This window comes from Gigantopelta aegis, chromosome 3 (genome assembly GCF_016097555.1).
Source record: "Gigantopelta aegis isolate Gae_Host chromosome 3, Gae_host_genome, whole genome shotgun sequence".
Taxonomy (NCBI): domain Eukaryota; kingdom Metazoa; phylum Mollusca; class Gastropoda; order Neomphalida; family Peltospiridae; genus Gigantopelta; species Gigantopelta aegis.
In genome coordinates, this window is record NC_054701.1 from 26,169,802 (window position 1) to 26,192,089 (window position 22,288).

The 22,288-nt window shown below is 37.0% G+C and overlaps 1 protein-coding gene across 2 annotated transcripts in view; it reads right to left on the bottom strand.

The window, feature by feature from the left end:
• The window catches only part of LOC121367764 (kelch-like protein 6), a 32,172-nt gene extending 10,163 nt beyond the window's left edge, over positions 1-22,009 (bottom strand). Inside the window, exon 1 of one of the 2 annotated variants that reach the window (XM_041492124.1) lies at positions 21,669-22,009. The gene's annotated coding sequence lies outside the window, so the exon portion shown is untranslated. Of the gene's footprint in view, positions 1-16,371; positions 16,690-21,668 lie in introns of those variants that run through there. The other variant, XM_041492125.1, reaches the window with a different exon arrangement.
• Between the last annotated feature and the right edge of the window lie 279 nt (positions 22,010-22,288).

The window sequence follows — 22,288 nt, forward strand, 5'->3', positions numbered from 1 at the left end:
TAAAAATAAAAATAAAAAACCAGACCAGCTAAAACTGAATTCCATTGCAAACTGGCAAAACTATCATGCTCACTAAACAACACACACAGTACCCGAGAGAAAAAAAATAACCCAATAAAGGGTCACTTTAATATAGTGTTTCATTATTCATTTCATTTCAACTTATTTTCGTGCTTATATCCAATTAAGGTTCAAGCACGCTGTCCTGGGCACACACCTCAGCTATCTGGGCCGTCTGTCTAGGACAGTGGGTTAGTTGTTTAGTGAGAGAGAAGAGGGTATAGTGGCCTTACACCTATCCATTGAGCCCTTAAGAACTCGCTCTGGGTTGGAGCTGGTACCGGGCTGCAAACCCTGTACCTACCAGCCTGTAGTCTGATGGCTTAACCACTACGCCATCGAGGCCGGTTTTTCATTATTACATGTAGGTCATCCTTTTAAACCAACAAGTCTTTTGTGTGACTGTTACTTTTAACAGTTCCACCTTCCTCGGTTCATTACTTATATTGGTGGCCATCTTGAATAAATTAAAATTAACAGGTATAGAAGAACTACTTTCATTGTGTTCATTGATCCCTAAAACCATGGGTTAAATGCAAGAGTTACTTTTCTGTATCAAACAATAAGCAATTTATTGCCATTTTCTCCATTTGAACCACCATATTGGCAACCATCTTGTATTCAGGTGACCCATTTATGAAATCTTAATTATGAAGGAAGGAAATGTTTTATTTAACGACACACTCAACACATGTTATTTACGCTTATATGGCATCAGACATATGGTTAAGGACCACACAGATACTGAGAGAAGAAACCCACTGTGGCCACTTAATGGGCTACTCTTTTCGATTAGCAGCAAGGGATCTTTTATGTGCACCATCCCACAGACAGAATAGTACATACCATGACCAGTTGTGGAGCACTAGCTGGAATGAGAAATAGCCCAATGGGTCCACCGACAGGGATCGATCCTAGACCGACCATGCATCAAGTGAACGCATTACCCGCCCTCATGAATTATGATGACACCAATTATGATGGCACCAGTGTCTTTCCTGGCTCCTAAAACCATGGGGTAGATATAAAAATTGTTCTTCTTTGTTTTCTCAAGGATGGCACCCAGTGGATTATCGATGTGAACCCCCAACAGTGTCAGAATCCATAGATAACAACTATGTGTCAAAGTAAAGTTTGTTTTATTTAACGACGCCACTAGAGCACATTGATTTTTTATCTTATTATCGGCTATTGGACGTCAAACATATGGTCATTCTGACACTGTTTTTAGAGGAAACCCGCTGTCGCCACATAGGCTACTCTTTTTACGACAGGCAGCAAGGGATCTTTTATTTGCGCTTCCCACAGGCAGGATAGCACAAACCATGGCCTTTGTTGAACCAGTTATGGATCACTGGTCGGTGCAAGTGGTTTACACCTACCCACTGAGCCTTGCGGAGCACTCACTCAGGGTTTGGAGTCGGTATCTGGATTAAAAATCCCATGCCTCGACTGAGATCCGAACCCAGTACCTACCAGCCTGTAGACCGATGGCCTGCCAGGATGCCACCGAGGCCGGTAACTATGTGTCAAATTTTGCACACCCAAGTGGTAATTCTTCGAGATTATCATAAAGACAATGACCTTTATTCTCATAAACTGTAGGCATATAGTGTAGAGAAGAATGAAATACACATATATATATATATATATATATATATATATATATATATATATATATATGTATATATGTATCTATGTATCTGTATCTATGTATCTATGTATGCATGTATGCATGCACTCCACCCGTTGCATACATACATACATACATACATACATACATACATACATATGGTTGAGTTAAAGAAACTTCCTTTTTATGGAAGCTTCGATAGCTCAGAGCATATATAGCGTACATATATAGATGCTATGATAGGTACTACAACATGTATATAAAATTAGTGGCCAACAAGGTCGCCTATTGCATAAATAGTCTCGCCCAATATTTTTAGAATTTGTATGTTCCCGAATAACGCTATAAAAGGCAAAGTGTAATTGGTCGATATTTAAATAGTTATTTATAGATGAAATGTCACCTGAGTCCACGCAATGCTGTTAGATCTACTGTCAGACCCAGTAGAGCTGTTAATCAGATTGGCAAAATAGCATGTGGACGGCGACCATCTTTGATTTCAAGATGGCAGCCACAATTTGCAAACACTTCTGTCACCACTGGATTCCTAGTCCCCTAACATGTGGATATAGGCATTTCAACTCTCTCGATATGTGTATTAGTTAAGGAGATATTAAACAAAACAGGTCCACAATGGTGGCCATCTTGGATTTCAAGATGGCAGCCATACAGGGTGCAATTTCCAGTGGGCCCTGGACTAAATATCCTTGTATTGGGTTAATCTAACCATTTGCCAATGTTCATGCTTTCACAGAAAAGTGCACAATTGATCAGCTAAGTTGCTCCACTACTAGCATAGATAGTAAACATGCTGTAAGGTTGGTTATTCACATATATTTGATTACAAAATAAAAACATTACATACAATTTAGACATCTACACTGATCATTTTGATAATGGATTAATCTATCACATATAGTGTCTACATAAGGTGTTTACTTAGCTGAAATATACATTAGTTAACAAATATGTAAATTAATATAACATCTTTTGGGAAAAGTACCCTTGGTGGATGATAATGTACCCTCGGTAGTTGGGTACTGTAAAATCCACCCTACTCAAATCTTAAGTGTCTCATTTTCCTAGAACTATCCCTAGCACTGACAGTAAACATACATGTACCATAAGGTTATTCATATATATTTTTAAATAATAATAATAATAATAATATTTTTTTTTAATTTGGAAATGTACTCTGATCATTTAGATAATGGATTAATCCATGATATACATATTTAATTGTCATGTCTACATTAGAAGGTGTTTACTTGGCTGAAATATACATTAGCCAACATATATGTAATGTAATATACCATGTTAAAGGAAAAGTACCCTCAGTGGATGATATTTTTCCATGTACCTTCGGTAGTTAGGTACAGTAAAATCCACCCTTTTGAAATGTTAAGAATCTCCTTTTCTGAAAACTACTCCTGACATAGTAAATATGCAGTAAGGTTATTCATATCTATTTATTAAAAAAAAATAATAATAAAAATTAAATTAAATTAAAATTAAAATTTTCATATGAAAAGAAAATCCACCCTAATCAGTTAGATAATTGATTAAGCCATCATATTCATATTAAATTGTCATGTCTACATTAGAAGGTGTTTACTCAGCTCAAATATACATTAATCAACATATATGTAATGTAATGTACCATATTAAAGAAAAAGTACCTTTGGTGGATGATATGCATGTATCCTCAGTAGTTAGGTACCATACTGTAAAATCCACCCTTTTGAAATGTTAAGGATCTCCTTTTCTGAAAACTACTTCTGACATATATAGTAAATATGCAGTAAGGTTATTCATATCTATTTATTTAAATAAAAAAAAAGATATGAAAAGATAATTTACCCTGATCAGTTAAATAATAGATTAAGCCATCACATTCATATTGAATTGTCATGTCTACATTAAATGGTGTTTACGTAGCTGAAATATACATTAGCCAACATATGTGTAATGTAATATAACATATTAAAGGAAAACTACCCTTGGTGGATGATGTCCATATACCTTAGGTAGTTAAGTATGGTAAAATCCACGCTTTTGAAATTTTAAGAGTCATCTTTTCTGAAAACCACTCTTGACATGGATAGTAAATATGCAGTAAGATTATTGACATCTTGTTACCAAAAAAAAAAAAAAAAAAAAAAAAAATCAGACTTTTTACACATGAAAAGAAAATCTACCGGATTAGTTAAATAATAGATTAAGCCATCACATTCATATTGAATAGTCATGTCTACATTAAATGGTGTTTACATAGCTGAAATATACATTAGCCAACATATGTATAATGTAATATAACATATTAAAGGAAAACTACCCTCGGTGGATGATGTCCATATTAAACCCTCAGTAGTTAAGTATCATAAAATCCACCCTTTTCAAATGTTACGTGTCTGTTTTTCTGAAAACCACTCCTGACATGGATAGTAAATATGCAGTAAGATTATTGACATCTTGTTACAAAAAAAAATCAAAAAAAAAATCAAACTTTCACACATGAAAAGAAAATCTACCCTGATCAGTTAAATAATAGATTAAGCCATCACATTCATATTGAATTGTCATGTCTACATTAAATGGTGTTTACGTAGCTGAAATATACATTAGCCAACATATGTGTAATGTAATATAACATATTAAAGGAAAACTACCCTCGGTGGATGATGCCCATATACCTTTGGTAGTTAAGTATGGTAAAATCCACGCTTTTGAAATTTTAAGAGTCATCTTTTCTGAAAACCACTCCTGACATGGATAGTAAATATGCAGTAAGATTATTGACATCTTGTTACAAAAAAAAATCAAAACAAAAATCAAACTTTCACACATGAAAAGAAAATCTACCCTGATCAGTTAAATAATAGATTAAGCCATCACATTCATATTGAATTGTCATGTCTACATTAAACGGTGTTTACGTAGCTGAAATATACATTAGCCAACATGTGTAATGTAATATAACATATTAAAGGAAAACTACCCTCGGTGGATGTGTAATCCATATACCTTTGGTAGTTAAGTATGGTAAAAATCCACGCTTTTGAAATTGGAAGAGTATCTTTTCTGAACCCTCACTCCTGACATGTAATATCATAAAATACCATCTTGTTGAAATGTTACATAAACTGTTTTTCTGAAAATACATTACCCACTGATATAACGGTAGTAATGTACCCTCATACATGTAAGTATCATAAAATCCACCCTTCTGAAATTTACACTCCACTACAGTAAAACATCCAATAACAATATAATTTTAATGGAAATGTAAATGCACATAAATATGTAATAAAATGGAAATCTACCCTGATCAGTTAGATAGTTGATGAATAATTCATATTCATATTTAATTTTCAGTGTCTACATAAACTGGAGGGGCCGGACGTAGCCCACTGGTAAAGCATGGTCGGTCTAGGATCGATCCATTTTTATTGGACCATTGTGTTATTTCTTATTACAGCCAGTGCACCACCACTGGTACATGTATATCAAAAGCCGTGGTATGGTGCATATAAAAGATTACCTGCTACTAATGAAAAAAATATAGTGGGTTTCCTCTCTAAGACTATGTCAGAATTACCAAATGTTTGACATCCAATGAATCAATGTGCTCTAGTGGTGTCATTAAAAAAAAAAAAAAATTGTTTACTTATACATATGTATTTCACACACGCACACATTTATTGCAGCTTATTTCCATGCTTATATCCAATTAAGGTTCAAGCACACTGTCTTGGGCACACACCTCAGTTATCTGGGCTGTCTGTCCAGGACAGTGGGTTAGTTGTTAGTTGGTTAGTGGTTAGGGAGAGAGAATAGGGTGTAGTACACCTATGCATTGAGTCCTTAAGAACTTGCTATGGGCTAGAGCCGGTACGGGGTTGCGAACCCTGTACCTACCAGCCTGTAGTCTGATGGCTTAACCACTGCGCCACCGAGGCCGGTTACACACACACACACTCACACTGTCACGTATGTATGTGTGTGTGTATGTATGTATGTATGTATGTATGTATGTACATGTATGTATACATGTATGTATATGTATATTAAAGGTAAATGAACCTTCAGTGGTACTTTATTCAAATCTATTTAATAAAAATCATATTTAAAAAAATAAAGAAACAGAAATCTACTCTGATCACTTAGATAATTGATTAATTTTGTGTCTACAAAAGTAGACTTTTACTTTGAGGAAATAGACATTAGCCAAGAAGTGTGTAATTTGTCAACTACATCAGTGGATGACTTCATGTGTACTTGGTAGTGAGATAATGTATTTATAATCCAACCTACTGAAATCTTAAATTTATAATTTTCCAAAAACCTACCGTAACTACTGTTGTGTTGTTGTTGTTATTATTTTTATTTAGGACAATTGTTATTACAAATAATTAAATAATTATAATTAACAGTAGTGGACAACATTTTTTGTAATCGGTTTGACCTGTACTCATTTATACAGTAATTATTTTAAATTATACATTCTGTAGTTGTTGAATGATTTTTGTTGTTGTTGTTTGTTTATTTGTTTATGAAATTAAGTTGTACAGACGTGCATTACAATTTTGACGTTTAGATAACCGTAACCACTGGTGTAAAATTCATCAAAATATCGGCGGGATTATCCCACAGAAGAAGAGCAGGAAAACAACAAACAACGACATCGATATACGCTACGTAACATTCAATTACACAATTTATTAAGCACACTGTATATTATTAAATACTTGTTACATTAATATCTACAGTTGGAATAATTTATACATGTATACACCAGAACATTACTCGATGTCGTAAAATCTCGATGTCGATCAACCGTTTGATCATGAATATTCAGTAGACGCTCACTGGCTGACGACTCTCAGTGTCTACGATTTAGTCTCCCCCGCATAAAGCTCGCTAGTGCGTGAACTCAAGTAGATGAAGTTTCAGGAAGTTCTACTGCCGGATAGTTTTCAGGTATGCAGTTTGTTTCGATGTACAATACGAGGGGCGGTACATGGGAGGGGTGCAATTTATAACGAAACTAGCACTAGCCGGGCTATCATTTTTGTTTTCTATTTGAAACGGGTATGCGTAGTGGACAGAACTCGAACTCGTAATAAGCACTAAAACTGTATTTATGTATGTATGTATGTATGTATGTATGTATGTATGTATGTATGTATGTATTTAAGAATGAATGAATGCACTGGCTCAGGAATTTTTTTTAAACTAAAAAATTGTTATTTTCTAATTTTGCCCCAGGGATTCGAAATTGATTTTAAATTGACCGTTGTGATATACAAAATATAACTGTTTTTCGGTCTTGTTTTAAATTTATTTGGCTAGTACTATGTTTTGTTTACAGCCGGATACGATGTATTTGTTTTTAAAAAATTGTTAGGAAAGGGATAACAACAAACCAACCATTGAAAAATGGATTGGCTTAGAGGCTTAAGCGGCGTGTAGTCGGGTGGAGACTAAGATATCCTTGAGACTTGGATTTTTTCTATATGCAATAACCGGACGTGCTGTAATAGGGTTTTTCATAACAGTTTGCAGATTTACAAACTCCTCCTTCATAAGTTTACCAATATCAACGCTACGTCGACTGTAAATTATTGGAAAAATTATTTTATCTCTTTTTACAGCTTTACCAGATTCAACGTTGATTCCAAATGGCTGTTTTGTCTGTAATGTACGAATCCAGAAGGCCTCTCGTTCAAGTCTCAAGAGGTCTGTTTCGTCTTTTGAACCAAGTATTAGGGGTTGTTCAATTGGAATTATTTCAAAATTTTCATCTAACGAATGGTCAGGTAGATTGAAGTGATTGGCGACAGGGGTGTCAACTTCATGCCGAATATCATACTTGTGACAAACTGCTCTAATTCTCAGTTGGTTTTGCGTTTGTCCTACGTACTGTTTTTTACATAAATTACAGGTGATTAGATATACTACATTTTTAGAATCACAGTTCATGTCTGTCCGAATTTGATATTCAATTTTGGTCTGTTGACTTTTGAAAGTCGACTGCGTTTTAAGTAAGTTGTGAAGTCTACACCTGGTTTTGGCACAAGTAGTAGAGGAGCCAGTGCTTATTTGAGGTGATTGGTTATGCTGAAGTTTGTATGGTTTATAGTCTTCAGTTGCCCTAAAGGGATTTTCTAATTCTCGAACAGTTTCAGATTTAATTTTTCTTAAAAACCGTTTTGAATATCCCCTAGGTTTTAAAGCACTAAATAAAAGTGAACAAGCCTCATTGAAATTCTGTTTGTTACTCGAATTTCTGTGAAATCTAATAATCTGAGATTTAACAATGCCTTTAAAGGTGTGGCATGGGTGAAAAGACTTACAGTAGAGAAGTTGGTGTGTGTCTGTTGGTTTGAAAAACACTTTGTAGTCTAGGTAACCTGATGTTTCAAACTGTGTACCTTTATAAATTGTTACATCCAAAAAGTCAACTGATTTATCTGATATGGTGGCCTTAAGTTTGATATTGTCATCCTGTTGATTTAATAGCTCAAAAAAGTTCCAAAATTCTTGTTTAGAATGTGGCCAAATGATAAGTATATCGTCGAGATATCTGAGGTACAAAAGAGGTGTTTTACTCTTTTGTACTGGAAAGAGGTGTATGTATGTATGTTGTATGTATGTATGTATGTATATATGTATGTATGTATGTATGTATGTATGTATGTATGTATGTACGTACGTACGTACGTACGTACGTAGTATGTTGTATGTATGTTGGTATGTATGTATGTATGTATGTTTGTATGTACGTAATTATATACTATTATTTGTTAACTCGAGAAACAAATAGCCAACGAAAAGATAAACAGTATTTGGTTTCGTTTATAATCGGCTTGTGTTTTATTCTGCCATTTGAAGTACATGTGTAGTAGGAGATGAGAACACCTCTTTATATCAATCCAGACTACTAAGTTCGGTTTTTCTTATCATGTTAAAATATATCGGACTACCACTTTTCTTGTAAGATCAGTAGGTATAGGAATAGCAGAAGGCAGCCAGATAAAGTTAAAATTTGTTTTGTTTAACGACACCACTAGAGCCCATTGATTTATTAATCATCGGCTATTGGATGTCAAACATTTAATGATTTTGACATATGGTCTGAGAGAGGAAAACTGCTACACTTTTTCCATTAGTAGCAAGGGGTTAAGGACCACACAGATATAGAGAGGAAACCCGCTGACGCCACTTCATGGGCTACTCTTTTCGATTAGCAGCAAGGGATCTTTTATATGCACCATACCACAGACAGGATAGCACATACCACGGCCTTTGATATAGCAGTCGTACTGCACTGACTGGAATGATAAATAGCCCAAAGGGCCACCGATGGGGATCGATCCCAGATCGACAACTGGGCTACGTCCCGCCCCGGGCAGGCAGGTATATGGCATATGGGAACTCTTTTAACGTGCCCATATCAAAAAATAGGTTCAGGCACGCCCATCCTGGATCTGACCTCTGACATCGTCAGGGGGCAGCTCCGGGACAGTATATCGTGTACACAGAAATATGGGACAACGGACAAAAAATCGGAGTCATGAAGAATAGTCTCATCCCATCCATGTTCGGTGGGGTTTTTGTTTTTCTTTCTTTATCAAAGTTCTCTTCCTTGTACTTCTTGACACTCTGAATGCACTCTCGCTATGGCCCTGACTTTGTGTTTGGGATCAGATTACATTAACGTGCTCGGTAATTTACCAACAGCAAGCCGTGAAATGAGATCAGACATAACCACGACACATAATGTAATCACGGAACGACCCACACAGTGACTGTAAACTAATGCTAGTTTCACACTATCAACTGTCAGTTAGCCAACTCGACAGTAGCGTTGTAAGTTACTTTGCTTACGACAGGTGAGTTCAGATTAACAACTAATCGGTCGTAGGAGTTGTATACGACGAGAATAGAGTTGAAAGAGCGCCCAGACTATAAACTGGACAGTCGTAAAATCGGCGAGTTGGTAAACTTCGTCGTGACAGTTGGTAGTCTGAAGCTAGAATTATGCTACGTTTGTCTGCTACACAGAAACGGGCATTAAGTATGAGTTTTAGATGGATCGGATCCTAATGTTTAGCTATTTTAAGAAGCATGTAACAAATAAATAGAGGATATTTCATGGGTTTTTTTGTCAAATATTATTTATATCTCATCTCGTGAAGTTTGCAATCATATTTCATGAGTCGCACTTGCGCGACGAGTGTAATATGATTGCAAACTTTACGAGATATAAATCATATTTGACAAAAAAAAACATGACATTTTCTATTTATTATATAACTTTTGGCAATTTACCTTTATTTTTAAAATGCCAGCAGCAAAATAGTTACGGCTTTCTTACAGTGAAGATAACACTTTCTACAGTGACGATATCATATTTTAGAGTGAAATGTGTTAATCGTCACTGAGTGACTGATAACACTTTTATTTCTCTGATATTTTAAGATATTTCACTAAATGTTATATAATAATTAAATGTATTTACCTGTAAAAACAAAATGACTGCCGTATAGATAGCCAGCCTTCGTTAGCCATTTCTTGTGTTAACTGACATATATGGCAACCTCCACTACGGTTGAATTAATAGAATTCATTTTTGTACGCAATATTTAACATGTGTGTACGGTAGTCGATTGGACCTGAGCACAAAACGATCCTTACGAAATGCAGCATCGAATTAGTACAAAGAATGTTGTCGGCACTACAGATGAAAACATTAGAAGCGGTCAGAACGATCGAAAACTGTTAAAACGGCATTGGGTATTATAGATTTAGTATTACTTGTTTAAAATATTTTTCCGAAATGTGCACAGAAAACTGCGCTGACAAATGTATAAAATGTCATTTCGCAGAGCCAGTTGTAAACACTTGACAAGAGTGCAGTGTGTTGAGTCCGTTTTCAAGTGGTGTGCGCATTGTCAGTAACTGGAGACAGGAAACGAGAACTTAACATATAAATAGAGAATGTCATTTCGCAGAGCCAGTTGTAAACACTTGACAAGATTGCAGTGTGTTGAGTCCGTTTTCAAGTGGTGTGCGCATTGTCAGTAACTGGAGACAGGAAACGAGAACTTAACATACAAATAGAGAATGTCATTTCGCAGAGCCAGTTGTAAACACTTGACAAGAGTGCAGTGTGTTGAGTCCGTTTTCAAGTGGTGTGCGCATTGTCAGTAACTGGAGACAGGAAACGAGAACTTAACATACAAATAGAGAATGTCATTTCGCAGAGCCAGTTGTAAACACTTGACAAGAGTGCAGTGTGTTGAGTCCGTTTTCAAGTGGTGTGCGCATTGTCAGTAACTGGAGACAGGAAACGAGAACTTAACATACAAATAGAGAATGTCATTTCGCAGAGCCAGTTGTAAACACTTGACAAGAGTGCAGTGTGTTGAGTCCGTTTTCAAGTGGTGTGCGCATTGTCAGTAACTGGAGACAGGAAACGAGAACTTAACATATAAATAGAGAATGTCATTTCGCAGAGCCAGTTGTAAACACTTGACAAGAGTGCAGTGTGTTGAGTCCGTTTTCAAGTGGTGTGCGCATTGTCAGTAACTGGAGACAGGAAACGAGAACTTAACATACAAATAGAGAATGTCATTTCGCAGAGCCAGTTGTAAACACTTGACAAGAGTGCAGTGTGTTGAGTCCGTTTTCAAGTGGTGTGCGCATTGTCAGTAACTGGAGACAGGAAACGAGAACTTAACATACAAATAGAGAATGTCATTTCGCAGAGCCAGTTGTAAACACTTGACAAGAGTGCAGTGTGTTGAGTCCGTTTTCAAGTGGTGTGCGCATTGTCAGTAACTGGAGACAGGAAACGAGAACTTAACATATAAATAGAGAATGTCATTTCGCAGAGCCAGTTGTAAACACTTGACAAGAGTGCAGTGTGTTGAGTCCGTTTTCAAGTGGTGTGCGCATTGTCAGTAACTGGAGACAGGAAACGAGAACTTAACATACAAATAGAGAATGTCATTTCGCAGAGCCAGTTGTAAACACTTGACAAGAGTGCAGTGTGTTGAGTCCGTTTTCAAGTGGTGTGCGCATTGTCAGTAACTGGAGACAGGAAACGAGAACTTAACATACAAATAGAGAATGTCATTTCGCAGAGCCAGTTGTAAACACTTGACAAGAGTGCAGTGTGTTGAGTCCGTTTTCAAGTGGTGTGCGCATTGTCAGTAACTGGAGACAGGAAACGAGAACTTAACATACAAATAGAGAATGTCATTTCGCAGAGCCAGTTGTAAACACTTGACAAGAGTGCAGTGTGTTGAGTCCGTTTTCAAGTGGTGTGCGCATTGTCAGTAACTGGAGACAGGAAACGAGAACTTAACATATAAATAGAGAATGTCATTTCGCAGAGCCAGTTGTAAACACTTGACAAGAGTGCAGTGTGTTGAGTCCGTTTTCAAGTGGTGTGCGCATTGTCAGTAACTGGAGACAGGAAACGAGAACTTAACATACAAATAGAGAATGTCATTTCGCAGAGCCAGTTGTAAACACTTGACAAGAGTGCAGTGTGTTGAGTCCGTTTTCAAGTGGTGTGCGCATTGTCAGTAACTGGAGACAGGAAACGAGAACTTAACATACAAATAGAGAATGTCATTTCGCAGAGCCAGTTGTAAACACTTGACAAGAGTGCAGTGTGTTGAGTCCGTTTTCAAGTGGTGTGCGCATTGTCAGTAACTGGAGACAGGAAACGAGAACTTAACATACAAATAGAGAATGTCATTTCGCAGAGCCAGTTGTAAACACTTGACAAGAGTGCAGTGTGTTGAGTCCGTTTTCAAGTGGTGTGCGCATTGTCAGTAACTGGAGACAGGAAACGAGAACTTAACATACAAATAGAGAATGTCATTTCGCAGAGCCAGTTGTAAACACTTGACAAGAGTGCAGTGTGTTGAGTCCGTTTTCAAGTGGTGTGCGCATTGTCAGTAACTGGAGACAGGAAACGAGAACTTAACATACAAATAGAGAATGTCATTTCGCAGAGCCAGTTGTAAACACTTGACAAGAGTGCAGTGTGTTGAGTCCGTTTTCAAGTGGTGTGCGCATTGTCAGTAACTGGAGACAGGAAACGAGAACTTAACATACAAATAGAGAATGTCATTTCGCAGAGCCAGTTGTAAACACTTGACAAGAGTGCAGTGTGTTGAGTCCGTTTTCAAGTGGTGTGCGCATTGTCAGTAACTGGAGACAGGAAACGAGAACTTAACATACAAATAGAGAATGTCATTTCGCAGAGCCAGTTGTAAACACTTGACAAGAGTGCAGTGTGTTGAGTCCGTTTTCAAGTGGTGTGCGCATTGTCAGTAACTGGAGACAGGAAACGAGAACTTAACATACAAATAGAGAATGTCATTTCGCAGAGCCAGTTGTAAACACTTGACAAGAGTGCAGTGTGTTGAGTCCGTTTTCAAGTGGTGTGCGCATTGTCAGTAACTGGAGACAGGAAACGAGAACTTAACATATAAATAGAGAATGTCATTTCGCAGAGCCAGTTGTAAACACTTGACAAGAGTGCAGTGTGTTGAGTCCGTTTTCAAGTGGTGTGCGCATTGTCAGTAACTGGAGACAGGAAACGAGAACTTAACATACAAATAGAGAATGTCATTTCGCAGAGCCAGTTGTAAACACTTGACAAGAGTGCAGTGTGTTGAGTCCGTTTTCAAGTGGTGTGCGCATTGTCAGTAACTGGAGACAGGAAACGAGAACTTAACATACAAATAGAGAATGTCATTTCGCAGAGCCAGTTGTAAACACTTGACAAGAGTGCAGTGTGTTGAGTCCGTTTTCAAGTGGTGTGCGCATTGTCAGTAACTGGAGACAGGAAACGAGAACTTAACATACAAATAGAGAATGTCATTTCGCAGAGCCAGTTGTAAACACTTGACAAGAGTGCAGTGTGTTGAGTCCGTTTTCAAGTGGTGTGCGCATTGTCAGTAACTGGAGACAGGAAACGAGAACTTAACATATAAATAGAGAATGTCATTTCGCAGAGCCAGTTGTAAACACTTGACAAGAGTGCAGTGTGTTGAGTCCGTTTTCAAGTGGTGTGCGCATTGTCAGTAACTGGAGACAGGAAACGAGAACTTAACATACAAATAGAGAATGTCATTTCGCAGAGCCAGTTGTAAACACTTGACAAGAGTGCAGTGTGTTGAGTCCGTTTTCAAGTGGTGTGCGCATTGTCAGTAACTGGAGACAGGAAACGAGAACTTAACATACAAATAGAGAATGTCATTTCGCAGAGCCAGTTGTAAACACTTGACAAGAGTGCAGTGTGTTGAGTCCGTTTTCAAGTGGTGTGCGCATTGTCAGTAACTGGAGACAGGAAACGAGAACTTAACATACAAATAGAGAATGTCATTTCGCAGAGCCAGTTGTAAACACTTGACAAGAGTGCAGTGTGTTGAGTCCGTTTTCAAGTGGTGTGCGCATTGTCAGTAACTGGAGACAGGAAACGAGAACTTAACATACAAATAGAGAATGTCATTTCGCAGAGCCAGTTGTAAACACTTGACAAGAGTGCAGTGTGTTGAGTCCGTTTTCAAGTGGTGTGCGCATTGTCAGTAACTGGAGACAGGAAACGAGAACTTAACATACAAATAGAGAATGTCATTTCGCAGAGCCAGTTGTAAACACTTGACAAGAGTGCAGTGTGTTGAGTCCGTTTTCAAGTGGTGTGCGCATTGTCAGTAACTGGAGACAGGAAACGAGAACTTAACATACAAATAGAGAATGTCATTTCGCAGAGCCAGTTGTAAACACTTGACAAGAGTGCAGTGTGTTGAGTCCGTTTTCAAGTGGTGTGCGCATTGTCAGTAACTGGAGACAGGAAACGAGAACTTAACATACAAATAGAGAATGCTACACTCGTGTCCCTGGCATGTTACATATTGAGTCAAACACAATTTATTTAATGAGCCAAATCGTTTGGAGTAGGATTAAATACAACAATATCTAAGGGACCAAATGATATAGTATTTAATTTCTACATAACCTAAAATTAATTTTTTAAAATACTCCACACTCAGGCTTTTACAAATAATACATCTTGTCGAGTTATTTACGAAGGGAGTGCTTGCAGGTTCTAATTCCTATTGCCGATAATGTTAACGTTGATTAATAAAATTGATATAAGAAGCATATCAACACACACAGGCAGTACATCAATGAAACGTGTGGCACCTCACATCTAATCTACCTGCAAGAAAATATGGGGGTAGGCATATTCCATTTAAGAGATTTAATTAATGTTTTTATTGGCAACCGTCATTTTTGCTGAAATTTGCAGTTCATTGTTTGGGGGTATCCCCTGCATTAGTTTCAACCTCTGGTGTATACTGCATAACAGCTGTATAACAAAAAAAAGTGTATTTATTTATTGCTAATGGATGATAGTATTTGCACAAATAATCAATGTCACATATGTTTGTACTCCGTAAATATTTGACGGTGCACCTCGAACTTTGATACGTCATAGATAGAAATATGCCTTTGTAACATGAAGCAGCTAATCAGATGGAACATGCTGAATAACAAAATAAACACGAGTATTTAGTTCTCTTGAACTTATTTAAAATTATTCATTTTGAATCCCATCTTAGATTTTATGTCTTATGAATATTTTAGGCCCATTTCGGCAATTTATTTACCGATTTACAGAATTAATTTTATCATGGAATAATTATATTATATGCAATAAAATATGTTTTCAATCAAAAAATCAATATATAGAGGCTCGCATAATACAATTTTTATTCCTAATATATGATATTGACAATACCGAAACACACTCTGACAATAACATATACATTATATATAGATAGGATAGTGATAGTTACACAAAGATGTGTATTAGAATCTCCGAACTCCACCCTAAGTACTGCCGATTAGTCAACATCTGGCTTATACTCTCTCTCTCTATCTCTCTCCCTTTTTTGTTCTCTCTGCTCTCTCTCTCTCTCTCTCTCTCTCTCTCTCTCTCTCTCTCTCTCTCTCTCTCTCTCTGTGTCTGTCTCTTTCTTTCACTCTATGCTGTCTATCTTGTCTCTCAGTCGCCCTCTGTATTTGGCTCTCTCTCTCCCTCCCCCCCCCCCCCCCCTCTCTCTCTCTCTCTCTCTCTCTCTCTGTCTTTTGTGTTCTCTCTCTCTCTCTCTCTCTCTCTCTCTCTCTCTCTCTCTCTCTCTCTCTCTCTCTCTCTATATATATATATATATATATATATATATATATATATATATATATATATATCTGTATTTCTGAATATCTGTCTATCTCTCTATGTCTGTCTGTCTAACTGTCTGTCTCTCTCTGTCTCTACCATTGCAAGTTCTAAACAGCCATTGTCGCAAAACTATATTAATTGCTTAACCATTAGCTTGGCATTTGATCTCTAGGCTTCGTATTCATAAACGTACTTAAGTCAATGTAAGTCATTTTCGCTAAACGTTTTCAAACTGTTTTGACTGGTTCCAGAAGTTGTAATTCGGTTTAATGTACGAGTAGTGTAAACACCGGTCTTGAAAGCGTTAGCGACACACGACTAGCTGAACGTATCCCTTACGCAGATATAAAAACAGCCAAACAGCCCCCATCCCACCTTACCCCACAACCCATAAACCATACAATACCTTCCATCCCTCTGGCTGTACCACACCTCACCGTCATGAAAAAGGGCATACCTTGAACTTGGATAAGACTGTGAAATCTTGCAGCAATTCGTGCGAGAATTGTTACGAATGGGTCATATAAACATCATGTGATAGGATACATGTACTTCCTTTATGGATCAATCTGACAGCATTTAGTACAAAGCTCTCTGGTGACTGTTCAAACAATCTTTTGGTGACGTTACGTGACCGACAGTGATACCCCCAAAGCATAAACTATAAATATAACCAGCAGCTGAGCTGGAATTCGTTGTACTGTGGAAAGGGAGACGCACTTTATAAAGAAAGGTAGAATTTAAAATATTTAAAATGACTTTCACAATCATAAAACATAACACATGGGCTCGAACTTAAACGTAGCCTAGTGGTAAAGCGCTTGCTTGATGCGCGGTCGGTTTAGGGTCGATCCCCTTCGGTGGGCCCATTGGGCTATTTCTCGTTCCAGCCAGTGCACCACGACTGGAATAACAAAGGACGTGGTATGTGTTATTATTTCAAAAACAATCCTAGCTACTAATGGAAAAATGTAGCGAGTTTCCTCTCTAAGACTAAGTGTCAAATTTACCAAATGTTTAACATCCAGTAGTCGTTGATTAAAATCCTATGTGCTCTAGTGGTGTCATTAAACAAAACAAACTTTTAACTTTTAAACTAAAAAGGGCACTTTGTCGTACTAACCTCCACTTGGCACGGCCTTGTGATTTTAGCCCTAGCAGGTTTTATATCGATAAATACCATGGGAATCCCATGTCCCAATTGCTTGAAATAATTTTGAAAGTTAGTATTCTGATGTCACCGGTAGATGTCGCTTGAAGCACAAAAATGCCTACGTCACGACAAATTTCACAGAGTACACACAGATTTGGGGTGCGTTCCTTTCACCTCTCCTGGACGTGTTCCAACTGTTCTGTCCAGGACAGCGAAAGGAATGAGTTTGGAACAAGAAGTTACTTTACGAACATGGGTGCTTCTGTTAGGAAGTGGCTGCTGCAGCAATCATGATACTTGAATGGGAATAAGACGACACGGACTATGTTGACTATACAACAGTGTTTGAAATAATAAATTTTATATATTTTGTATTAACCGCAATTAGCCTACATTTGCTATTCGGAACCGGGTACTAGTGGCTAACCTATTGTTATTAGCAGTTAGATGCACCGTATTATTGGTGGTGGTGGTGGGGAGTGGGTGGTAGTGGTAGTGGTGGTGGTAGTAGTAGTAGTAGTAGTCGTCGTCGTCGTCAGGGGTGGAGAGGCACTTCCCCTCCCCAGGACGAAAATGTAAGATTTTGTTTTTCCTACTCTATTTAAATAAAGGTAACAATATAGCTTGTGTCCCCCCCCCCCCCCCCCCCCCCCCCACCCACCCCCAAAGGTTATATCTCCTCTCCAGATATCGTAAGACTTAGCAAAATTATTGGTTTAAGGGTTTGTAACGTTTTGTATTGAGATACTTACTTTTCTGAACTTTATTGTTAATGAAAATGTTCACGAACTGTGAAGAAAAATCTCACAAATGAACAACAAGCAAACAACAACAAATCGGATGTTGATTGCGCGAACCGTGCACGAGAAAACAAACCGAACCAAAATGATAACGGTCACGTGGTATACCAACGTCTGTGATACTGAAATGGGAATATCCCCTCTAAAAATAGATTAGACCTTGACTGCTCGACGGTTTTTTCTCAGAGGCACGTGGCTTTTTAAGAAATACGAAAAATGCATTTTGTGGTATTACAAACACCAGGATTACCAGGATTACCAAAAAACACTTCAGGTGAATGGAAATGTATATTCTAAATAACAAACGGTAAGTAAAGTGCAATTTTATTTGTGAAAAAAATGGGTTTAATAGCGAAAAACAACGGCGTAATGGTTAACAACTAGAGCGTGTCCCTTTAAATTGACGTTTTTAACGCCAGCTTTATTTTTATGTCCTGAAAAGATTTTTTTATCTTGCTCAATCTATTCAGTCAGTGCGATCACATGCATGGAATTTAAATATAACACAAAGTGACACATAATTTGCCTATTTGTGTATAGTGGGTGTTGGCTGCACAGCGGTGTGTTTGTGAAGTTAGCCGAGTATCGGTGCGCGTTAATAAGACAGAGCGCCGTGACCTTGTCTTCGTGACCTTGTCTTCGTGAAACTATAGAGACGGTATACAGAGACTCCGTCTCAACAAAATTCAAATTTGTTTTTGTTTAACGACACCTCTAGAACACACTGACTTATTAATCATCGGCGTTTGGGTGTCATTCTGACACAGTCTTCAAAGAAAACCCGCTACATTTTCCCATTATCAGCAAGCTGTCTGTTGTGTGCATTTGCCAACAAACAAGACAGCACACACCAAGGCCTTTGATATACTAATGGCACTGGTTGGAACGGAAAAAACAATGGATTGGTCCACCAAGTAGAAGTAAAAAATGCATTTCAATCTAGGAAAAAACACATGTGCCGTTGTGAAAAAAGCCCCTCAAACAAACCCCAAACAAAAAAACAACAAAACAAAACAAAAAAACACACATTTAATTTTTTTTAGAAAAATGGAAAGGAAAAGAAAAATATGTTGGCCAAACGACTATCGTTTTCAGTATGTACAGTAGCCTAGATGTCGAGTCGGATTTCAATAATATAGCATTTTTTAAAAATTCAACTTTGTTTCATGCACCATTTTTAAAAGTAAACCTTGAACGAGAATAAATATTAGTCGTATGTAGACACAATATAATTACTTGGTATTTTGCAAATATTCACTGTTCTGTTGCACACATTTGCCGCTATTTTATTTTATTTTATTTTCGTAAACGATTTCAAAAACTGAACCAAATGTAAAGCTTTATTTACAAAATAATTGTGAAACGTTTGTCAATATAAAATATATGTAGAAGGCAAATTTGAAACCCTACGAAACTTGTAGTTAATTTGAACATTGTCCTGTTTCCATAATGTTGGTTGGTTGTTTGTTTTGTTTGGGGTTGTTTTGGTTTTGTTGTTGTTCTTGGTTTGCTTAGTGTTTTGCTTTGTTTGTTTCCCTTTTTTATTGGGTCAGATATACATGTACTTTGTAACACAAACTCGTATACCCAACCGATAATTTATAGTTTGTTTGTTGTTTCTTTTGTTTAACGACACCATTGGAGCACATTGATTAATTAATCATCGGTCATTGTATGTCAAACATTTGGTAATTATAACTCGTAGTTGATATAGTGGATGATTTTAACTATCTTGGTGTAACCTTTCGATATAATGGTAAATTTCATATTACACAAAAGACAGTTGCAGTTCAAGCACAAAAAGCAGTGTTTGGTCTTAAAAGATCAGTATCAAACGTTTATCTGAACAAGGAAACTGAGTTGTCATTATTCGACACATATATCCAACCTATTTTAAACTACGGATGTGAAACGTGGGGATTTCATAAAGGACATGACATCTAAAAAGTACATATAAAATTTTGTAAAGTACTATTAGGAGTTCACAAAAGGCAATGAATTTATGTGTTTACAATGAGTTAGGTCGAATGCCATTACAATACAAAAGGTATATGATCATTCTAAAATATTGGCTAACGCTACTGAAAAGTAATAATTGTATATTATCGAATGTTTACAAATATTTGTATAATGCATGTGAAACTTGTACTAACTGGGCTACTAATGTTAAAAAGCTTGTTGATTCTCTTGGGTTGTCGTATATATGGTATCAACAATCTGTTAATAATGAGCTCTATTTTTTACATATGATAAACATGAGATTGCAAGATCTTTTTCGTCAAGACATGTTATCTTTTTTTGAAGGTTCTTCTAGATGCTTTATTTATAAGCACTTGACAGATAACTTTTGCCTACAGTTTTATTTAACAAAAAATATAGCACCACATTTATTAAGAATGATATGTAAGTTTAGAATTTCTTCATTAAATGTTGTATCTGGGCGTAATTCCAATATACCACGATGTAATAGAATCTGTCTCTGTTGTAACACATTAGACGAAGAGGACGAATTTCATTTTATTTTTATTTGCAGAGTTAAGACGCAAATTTACTAAACCCTATTATTGAAAACATCCTTCTGTTTTTAAGCTAATTCAACTTCTAACTGTTCAAAATGTTAAAGAACTTAGAAATTTGGGGAAATTCTTATTTAATGCTTGTGAAGCTCGAAATTTGGTTGTTTAATAATGCATACCTACAATATTTTATATTATGATATATATTAAGTATAATCAACAAATCTATTTTAATTAAAAATTTTGTCTGCATTAATAATAATTTGTCCATCCAGAAACAATATTCTATTTTTGTTACTTTAGTGTATTTTACAATATTCAGTAATAACAAATACTAACTCTGTCCATCCATATTAAAGTTTTTGTTCTCTGTTCTTTTTCCTGCCAAATTATTATATTATGTAACGTTATAATTATTGCCACCATGTTTCAACTGTACACACATTGTGTACGCCTATAAACAGAGGTTTTTGGCTAATAAACAATACAATACAATACAATACAATACAATACAATACAATACAATACAATACAATACAATAGTCATCAGAGGAAACCCGCTACATGTTTCCTAATGCAGCAAGGGGTCTTTTATATGCACTTTCCCACAGACAGGAAAGCACATACTTTGATCAGTTGTGGTGCACTGGTTGGAACGAGAAAAAAAATCAGCTGAATGGATCCACCGAGGTGGTTCGATCCTGCGACGCAAGCACCTCAGGCAAGCACTCAACAGACTGAGCTAAATTCCGCCCCCTATTTTTCAACCCAAAATTTTATTACATTTTTTTTCTCTCCATATATTTAATGTTTTGTATTTACCATAGTTTGACACTCAATAGCCGATGTATTTTTCGTGCTGGGGTGTCGTTAAACATCCATCCATTCATTCATTCATTCATTCATTCCTCCCCATATACCAAAGTACAGACACAGATACAGATGTAATAAATTCATGTAGTTTTGCTATGAACATTCTGTACATATAATACGACCAACTGCCTAAATACAACTAAGACTACTGCCATGTTTCGTAATGCATCGTTAACATAAACAACGTTTCATGTGCTATGTAATAACTGCAGTTGTTTCCCTCTAATAAACAATATTTAACGATATATTTTAAAGTTGTATGCTGGTTAGTAAAAGAAACACTAAATATGTGTGTGTAGGGAGGGGGGGGGAGGACATGGGGGTTGGAGCTGGGGATCATGGGAATGATATTCACACTTACCATAGGCTGCGACAGAATCGTTGATGGTCATATAGTTATTTTCAGCGCCTTGTGTTAACCGGATACCGATACGTCGGCAGAACAATCACGTCACGACATGTTCCATTTTGTTGCCATCAAAACAAACAACCCGTAGTTGTACGTTACACGGCGATACCATCGTATCAAACACACACATACACGTACACACGCCGCGCTGTTATTTCCCCAGTTCACCAGTTTGATTGTTGGACAATTATTCAAATATACACACCGTGTTACATCAAGTGTTTAGGCGTCATGTTTCAGGTCAACATGCCAGTGTGTACAGTTATGTCTTCTCGCGTTTAGCTGTGTTTAGGCCTGGCGCGGCGAGGTGTATAAAAACTATATTATGACTGGTCCCACGACCCGATCCAGATAACAGCATATATATAGAGAGATAAAGACAAACTGGATAGTGTCACAGTAACCTCAATATCAGTGTCACAATGCGACGGTTGTTCACTTGGACTGCATCACGGTCTATATGACTAACTTCCGCATCAACACCAGTGAATTAAAGATGCTTGTCCTGGGTTTGTTTCAGGCCCGTAGCCAATGGGGGGTCGGGGGTCGGGGGTCGGTCGACCTCCCTACCG